Source organism: Oenanthe melanoleuca, chromosome 3 (genome assembly GCF_029582105.1).
Source record: "Oenanthe melanoleuca isolate GR-GAL-2019-014 chromosome 3, OMel1.0, whole genome shotgun sequence".
NCBI classification, from domain to species: domain Eukaryota; kingdom Metazoa; phylum Chordata; class Aves; order Passeriformes; family Muscicapidae; genus Oenanthe; species Oenanthe melanoleuca.
Window position 1 is genome coordinate 101619903 of NC_079336.1, and position 8648 is coordinate 101628550.

Genomic DNA, 8648 nt, shown 5'->3' on the forward strand with positions numbered 1-8648 from the left:
CCCAGACACCTTCCCCTCAGTCCCAAAGACCCTTCCCCACCAGAAATTTCTTGGGATATTAGGAAATACCGATGGGGACATCCTCCCGCCCTCGGGAGGGTGCGGAGCTGCACCGGCTGCGTTTGCAGTCGCACCGGGCTGCCGTGAGGGGAAGGCGGGACGCGGTTTCCCTCAGGGGCTGGAAGCAGCCAGAGGCAGCCCCGAGTAGTTCTATCCCAGGTTTTCCCTTTCCAGGGAAGAAAATACTTAGTGTATTGTAGCACCATCTGCTGGTTCCTGTAGAAGGGACACACACAAGGCTCTCCCAACGGGATAGAAAGGAATAGAACGAAGTTGAGAGCGGGTTTTGAGCGGTTTCTCACACGCGGGTTTTTCCTGAAGATTTTCCTTCTAAAGGCATTGACGAGTCTCTAAATAAGCAGTATAAGAAACGCCACCACCCAAAGTTGACCTATTAATGCCAAGTTTAGGGAATTTTTTCCTGAAGAAGTACAATAGTAAAAATCCAGGTTTTCCCCTATTCCTCTGAGGCAGAGGGTGGTGAATATGCAGAGCCCTCAGGGAAGGATTTCCTGAGGCGACCAACTGGTTGTGGGCACTTTTGGTTTTTTTTCTGTATATCCAGCTCAGGCTGCCTGCCCTTATTTCCTTATGTTTGCTTTTCACGAAGCCCTAAAGCTCTGAGCCTGTGGTCCTGTGGAGGGGCTCAGCTCGCCCACCCGCAGCTCCATCACTTTGCTAAGCCCCTGCTGCCTTCCAGGGGTTCCTTTTTCCAGCCGGTTTCCTTCCTGGGCTTGATCCGTCCCAACGCTGAAGTCATGGTGGTGAGCTTTATTGAAAGTTGTTCCTTGCTGTTAATTTACAGCCTGGTGAAGGCAAAAGGAAGAGGTTGGGATTTTTTCCCCCTCTCAGTGGTTGATTTGAGATAATACAAATATTAAGAAATACATTACTGTGAAATTATGTTATATAGAGAGGAATGGCGCTTACATCTTTTGCTACTTTAAAATTCAAGTACTAATTAAACCATGACTAAACAGAAGAAGATCGGTCCACCCTATAGAATATTTTGAAAAGAAAAAAAACTTCCCTTTACGGGGCCCAGCAAATGTCCAAGGTTCAAACAAAGTAAGAGGTGCTAACGAACGGAGTCTTGACAAACCTTGTTTTCCTGCACAGGGGCTCAGTACATAATGATTTCATTCAGCAGCTACTGTTCAAGCATGGAAAGTGTTGGTAAAGAAATCCCACAGAGATCAGACAACCATTTTCCTAACTTAAGCTTCCCCCTCCGCTCCTCCCCCGTTTGCCTTTCGGGCCTCTGCCAGTCATAACATAAATATTCATCAGCTGATATTTGCAGTAGCTGTGAAGTTATGAATGAGGCCAAGCGCCTTTCCCTCCTGCCCCATCTGCAAAATGGCAGCTTCTGGTCTTAGCTCATGGTCAAACGACACTTTCCGAAATCCCCAAAGTGCACTTGCAGGCTTTTCAAATTCAGTCGGGCTTTTAATGCGCAAAGCAGAAATGCTGTCTACCTAATATTTACCCTGGGATTACCGAAAAAAAAAAATATATATATATTACTTTGCTATGCTTTAAACTTTGCGATGCCTTGACGTAATAGACAGAAGTGTTGGCAGCTCAAAATGTTGGTTGGTTTATTTCAGGGGACATGACTGCTGCAGGTTTCCTTTCTGAATTGAATAGCAGACACTTGAACCATTTGTTGTGCAGAAAAGAGAAACGGCTTTTATTCTTAATGCTGGTTTCCTAACCACCTGGGTGCTGTCAGAAGGAGCTACATGCACTGGAAAACACTTTTAATAAGGCTCCTTTAAGCCTGTCTTAAACCCTGGATCCTGAAAAATGGAATCCCTACTGCCTGTCATACGTGTTTTCTCTCTGTAGATTAGTGAGGGGCTGCTGCTTTAGAAATGTTCCATTCTCACAAAGCCTGGAATTATGCTCTCAAACCTACCGAGGGTCAGCAACAGTGAGATATCTGATGTAGCTACACAAGCAAAGTCAAAAGCAGAGATGTCAGAGAAACAAGGTGACAGTGCAGAGTTTTAATTAGTCTAATTCAGCAAGGTATCAACACTGCATCATAAGGGATTAAAAATCCTAAATGCCCAGAGCCATTGGGAAGTCCTGAAGAGGCTTAGCAATTCAGGATCAGGAAACTGGAACACTTTTTTGTAGCTTGGGTTGCAGAAATCAGTCATGCAAACTATCTGTCTTGTCTGATTCTCATAGATTCAGCCATAAATTTAAAAACTACCACCAAAAACACGACCTTCTTAAAGGAAAGTGATAGACTTAGGAAGTTTTAAAGATGTTGCAATCATCCTATTTGATTTTGACCATAAAAAACCAGAACATTTCAATCAACGAGTCTACAATATCTTTTAGCCAAAATAGAGCATCTCTTCTGAAAAAATAATTATATTTCATTTAAAGACTACAAAGGACAATTTACCACATCCCTTGAGAACATTCCAACACTCATAATCCTTGTTGCTATTAAAAAAAAAAAAAAAAAACCAAAAAAAAACAAAAAGCCCCCATGCTTTGTTTTTAATACCTTCAACTTTGAGCCATGGCACCCTGTATGTTCTTTTCTGAGATGAAAGAGCTTCAAAATCAGTTCATTTGCACCTTCAAACCAAGACCAAGTACTCCCTCCATCTTTTTACTGATCAGCTATGTACACTTCTTGGAATATTTGGAATGGCAAAGGCTGCAGAAGTGCTGGGTACAGCATGGCAAAAAGGTTTCACCTCTAGGAAATCAGACATACCATCAGGTTCAGCATCAGGATATAAGTGAGCTCCAAAAAGTTGTGATCAGGGCAGGAAAAATTATAGGGCAGGTGTTGAATGCACACCTTAGCATGGCTCCTCTGCTCCCACATACAAGTAAGTGCTTGGGATGTGCACATTACACATAAATCAACAGGCAGCCCCTTAGTCAGACACATGTGCAAGGTTTTGTTTTACCTAAATCACCTGCTGGAATGGACTTAGGATCACTTGTTCTGGAAAATTTAAATTCATAAATAGAAAACATTTTACTAGGAATTTCTGCTTTTGACACCAAACACCCTCTAAAGTTACACTCCAGGTTTTTTTGCACTACACCCAAAAATTCAACATTCTTACTAGGCTGATGGTCCTGTTTTTATCAGCTGTTTACATACTGTTGTGCTGCTTGAAACCATCCTGTTGGGGCAATGGAAGTATCTATGTGGCAGCACAAGTGAAGAGTAATTAATTGACACACTTCACTGAACACTCAAATATTGGGATGAGCTGTTCTGGAATTTACCATGATGACGTGACACAGCAGGATGGAGTAACTATGGCCAGCGCTACAAACAAAAACAAGAGGGGACAAAACTAATCAGTGACACCTCCTCACACCCAATGAGGAAGTGACAAGAGTCTATGCTAATTACAAGTAGAAAAGGAAAAAAGAAGCTTTAAGGAATTTCTCCATAGCCATTTTCTCATGAGAGTGGGAAGGTGAGACTCATAAAGGCCAGCTCAGGATGCTCTCTCCTGCATCTCCATATATCAATATTCATAGTAATAGGCATATTGCTTCTCTGTCTTAATAACCAAAAAGCTTTTCAGAGGCAACAAAACTCTTCCAAGGTAAATTATCCAGTGCACAAATTCAGAATGCAATGATTGTGCTGCAACCACAGTGTTGGCTGAGACACACTTGATGTCACAGCCAACATCTTTGCTCATCACATAGTACTGAAGATTTCCAAACACATCAGTAAACAGCATCACAAATTCATAAATGAGCTCGGGGGCTGGATGTGCTCTACAGTTCCTTGATTTTGGATGCACTCTACATCCTCTATAACTTGACAATATGGTCCCATCCATATCAGATCAATAATGGAAAAGGGATTGAGAATCAAAAGGAATAATTTTTAAAATCTTTTTATCTTTATGGTAAAAGGGCCTTTCCGCAATAGATCAAAAGTATGGTTTTATGCTTGCAGAGGGGACAAGTACACCCAAACCCAACACACTTGAAACCGATAAAAAGCAGAGCACACAGATGGTTGAACTGTCTGGGTTGATGCTCATTAGCATGCCAGCAAATTATTTTGGTCGGGTGTGGTTTTGTAGTCTGCTGTGCAGCAGTTACAAACCTACACATAACTACTTGCAAGTGACTGTCCCTACACTAATAGGAGAAGGACTGTCAGTGATGCCAGAAGGTCTTCCCAGTCTCTGGCACTGAGTAACCAGAACATAAGCTGGAGCTATCAGAGATGTCTCAGCCTGCTGTACAGCCATGGCAGCCTTCCAGGTTAGCAGGGCATGCACAGAAAGCAAAGGTTGGGAGACCGAATCTGTTTAAGGTATAGTTTGTAAATAAAAACATGGAGGGTGAAGCACAGAGATCATGAGCTATTTGGGTTATTTTTACATTAAAGTCATGCACTGGGACTGTTCTTTCCTGTCACAAAAGATGGATTGAGCTCTGAGTAACCTGGTCTAGTGGAAGATACCCTTGCTCATGGTAGGAGGGTGGGACGGAGATGAGCTTTAAGGTCCCTTTCAACCCAAGCCATGCTATGATTGATTCTGTGATTAAGCACCAACTCTGTAACGGGGCAAGTTTGTCTGGGGAATACTGGCAGCATTTAGGTTACTGCACAGGCCTTGCCAAACTAAGAATAATCACCACAGCAGCCTTGCCACAGAACTCACTGCTTTCCTCCAGCTGTGCCCTCAAAATTCCTGATAAAAGCAATCATCAAGCACCTCATGTGACAGCTGCAAGTTCCACCAATTCAAATACTGTGAACTTGATGAGATACCCACAAAACTTCCAGTGAAATCTATGAAAACTTTGATGTCTCTGGAGGAGGTAGGGAGAACTGTAGGCTCATTTGAAGGTCTTTGCCAGTCTCCTCTTTAGATTCCTTGCCATGGTTGTAGATGGTGCATGGGAACCAGGGACTGGGTTCCTCTGCCACAACACTCAGTGCTGTGTCTGCTGATATAAAGCGCTGCTGAAGCACCACAGGCCACCAAAATCCCACCTATGCAGGTCCCTTGTCCCATCTGGCAAACCTTCAACTTTAATCCAGGGTAGGGGACTCTTGAAAAATGAAAATAAGCTCTTACCTTCTCACCAAAAACTCCCTAGCAACACCCATAACTGTCCACATCTCATGTCCAACTATTTCCAAAGGACAAAGACTGTGCCCAGAAATCCCTCCCATGTTTCTCATCCCGGGTTCCTTGTGTGATCCAACCCAAGGATGTCACAGCAAAGGCTGGTGTAGGCACGGCTGTAAACATGTGGGATGCAGTGAGATGCAATGCCACAGCCCAGAGATGGATGCTGCTGCCCTCCAGTCCTGCAGCCGTGGATTAGGAGCTGTGGAACTCACAGCAGGCAGTAAGGAAATGAGGTGGATTAGTGCCAACTCTTAGTCTTTAATTGCAGAAAAATTCTGTTGGTCACAGTCTCAGGAAAGCACAAGTTCCCTTTTCCTAATATACATTTCTGTTTGTAACTCCTTCAAAGAACTTGCCAGTGGAGTTTCTTGTATAAAGGGCACTTTAGTTTTTCCATGTTCTTGAGTGGAGACATAAGCTTGTCAAAAGGAGTTGATACCAAATGCAGTAATTTTTGCTGCTCTTAACTGCCTAATGGGAAGGCTGTAGAAATGTAACTCCTAAATCAGTGACAATTTATATTAAAATTATAACAGAGACCCCCACCTACACTATTCAACCTCTCTCTTTGATAGAAAATGTGTACAGACCCAGAGGAAGGAAGCCTAGATATGGGAGATGATCCTGCTGTTTGAATTCCCATCTCTGATCAGCATTCAGGTCTCCCTGTTAGGAAGATTGTTTATCTCACACCCATGCTAGGATTCTGGGTCTAATAACAGAACACGCTGAACTAATTTGCTGACCACAGAAGAGAGATGTGTGCAATACCCATCCTGAATTTGTGTAGCAGCTGAGTTTATGCCATGCTACCTTATTGCAGGATCTTCACACCTTCCTTTGAATTCTTGTTGACTGTTGAAAAAATGAGACTCATCTCACATGAAATAAACCCAGTGGTGAATACCTGCTTTGCAGGAACCTTTTTAATGACAGCTAAGTGTTCAAAATCCACTACCATCAGTTCTCCTAAAACTACCTCTGCTCTGTTCATCTGTGGACTTCCCCCATGGTTGTTGAGTATTCCTGGTGTGTATTGTCCACTCCAAATTTACATGTCTTAGGGAGAACAGAGAATTAAGGTGGTGAAATGGAAAGTTAAGGGACTCAGCTGGGACAATCAGTCTGTTTCTGCCCCCATTTCAGAGAGAGGCTTTCTCTTCCTCTGCCTGTCAATTCACCCTTCTGACTCTGCTGAGCAGAGACTGCTGCCTGCAGAAAAGCATCTCTGCAGCGCACAGCACTCCTTGACCTTGACTGGAACTTACAGCTGCTGCTGTCATAAAACAATAACCAATATTAATCACTGTCAGTCTGGTTATGTGAATGTCTTCCCTTTGGCTGAATAATCCATCTGTATGCACCTCCCAGCCTTCCACATCACAGAGGTGCCAACTGATTACTCAGTGTGGATAATTACCTGAGCACCCTGCAGGATTGTGACAGAGGAGATGCATTGATTGTCTCAGGGCAGTCCTATCAGGTTCTCTCAGACACAATCCATCTTGCCCACCTGGAATGATGACTTAGGAGCTGGAAACCCCTAAGGGGGAATCAGATCTTTGAAGTTACCCTGGGACAGCCTCTGGGTGCCCTTTTCCAGAGCTCCAGGCCCTCACACAGGGCTGCCCTCAAGGTTCTGAGGTTGGCACATAACCAATGTACCTATGCAAAGGAAGGAGCTGAGCTACAACACAAAGGCATTTTGCATCTGGAGGACATGTTCTCAACGCAGCAAAACATCTTTGTTATGAATGTAACATATGTGGTACTCTTCCTCTGTTTGGCAGGAGATAAGAAAAACAGAAGCAATGCAAAAATGAAAACAAAATGGAGCATATAAGCATCGTGAAGCAATTACAGTGCTGTGTCTCATTAGGATCTAAATCTGGGATTGCCAATCTTGTTTTAAAAACAGTTTTGTTCAACACCCAGTGACAGAATTTAAAAGCTGACATATCTTGCTGTATTGTGGACCACAGTCACAGCTGGTGTAAATCAGTATAAACTAATGAAGTCAATGGAGCTTCTCTGATTTACACTAGCTGAGGTTATGGCTCAATAAGGTTAGGCTTGCTTTCTAGGAGTGTTCAAGGAAGCCAACTTCTGTGTGTCCTGTGATGAAGTGGTTATTTATAATGGCCTTCAGTGTGGTTTGGAGCCAAATTTCCACATCAAAAGTAGCTTTATAAGAGATATCCTTACACTGAGGTTCAGTGCAAAATCATGACTTCAGAAGCCAGCTTTCCTCATGCACTCAAGTATTTGATTTCAGCCTGAAAACCATTTGGGAAGCCAAGAAAAGCAGAGCCATTCCTGCCTACTTCCCCAGCTCTGCTTCATCTTTGAGTCGCCTGCGTATCCAGCAGGCCCCAGCCTACACTGCCCATTTATCAAGGCGAGTTACTCTAAGTGTCTGTTTATTTATGTTCAGAAATTCCCAGTAAGACAGACAAGTTTCATGCTCAACCTGAAAAATTGGGAATGGGGGTGGAGTTCTTACCAGTTCCAGAGCTATTTGTTTGACTTGGCCACTAGTGAAAATAAAACACAATAACGTGTCCTGGAGTCACAGCGAGAGGTGGAGGTCACAAGAAAACAGATCATGTCTTTCACAGCTCCTCAGCTTCAGTGCACTGAATTATGACTCCTATTATTTACTTACTGGATTCTCCACCCTGCCTACACGCTCCAAGCATTCAAAAAGCAGCAGGTCTCTGCTTCAAAGGGCTGACAGGCAAGTGAGAGAGAGGAAAATCCGTCCTGAAGCTACAGTAACCTCCTCCTCCAGGTTTGATCTGAAAGGTCGGATGTTCTCACAACCCTCAGCTGACTCCTGCCACCTGCTGAGCCACGCCTGCAGTCCTGCACCTCTGTGCTCTCCTCTGCTGAATTACACTGCCAGAGTCTCATGGCAAAGATGTTCCCAGCCAAACCTGCTCAAGGTGGGCTTTTCCAAAAGGATATTGTTTTTTCTTGGAAGAACCCTGCTTCCTGCATGTCCAGCCTTGACGTGATCTATCAGCTGTCCAGAAAACATCACAGGCTCTTTCACGGACCTTGCCACTTTGAAACAGATTGATTTCTTTAGAACTTACTGCTAAAAATGCATGTCTTGATCTCAGTTGTTGACACAGGGATGAAGCTTCTCCAAATCTCCTGGGTGCTTTCTACATATCCAGTGGAGAATGCTGCCCTCTTCTACATGCTCTTCAGTGGGTTTAATCCTCCAGGAGCTCACTGGGGCTAAGGAGACAACTTTGTGGCTGGCTTTTTGTTTCCAGAAAGGGAAACTTCTGAACTGCCAGCAGCAGAGAAATCCACTCACAGTACCCAGCACACCAGCTGTCTTTCTGGGTACAGAAAGACTGGTCTCCCCTTATTAGTTTTTTTCTATGTAGCTATTTTTTCTTTATATTTGTGGCTCAATAT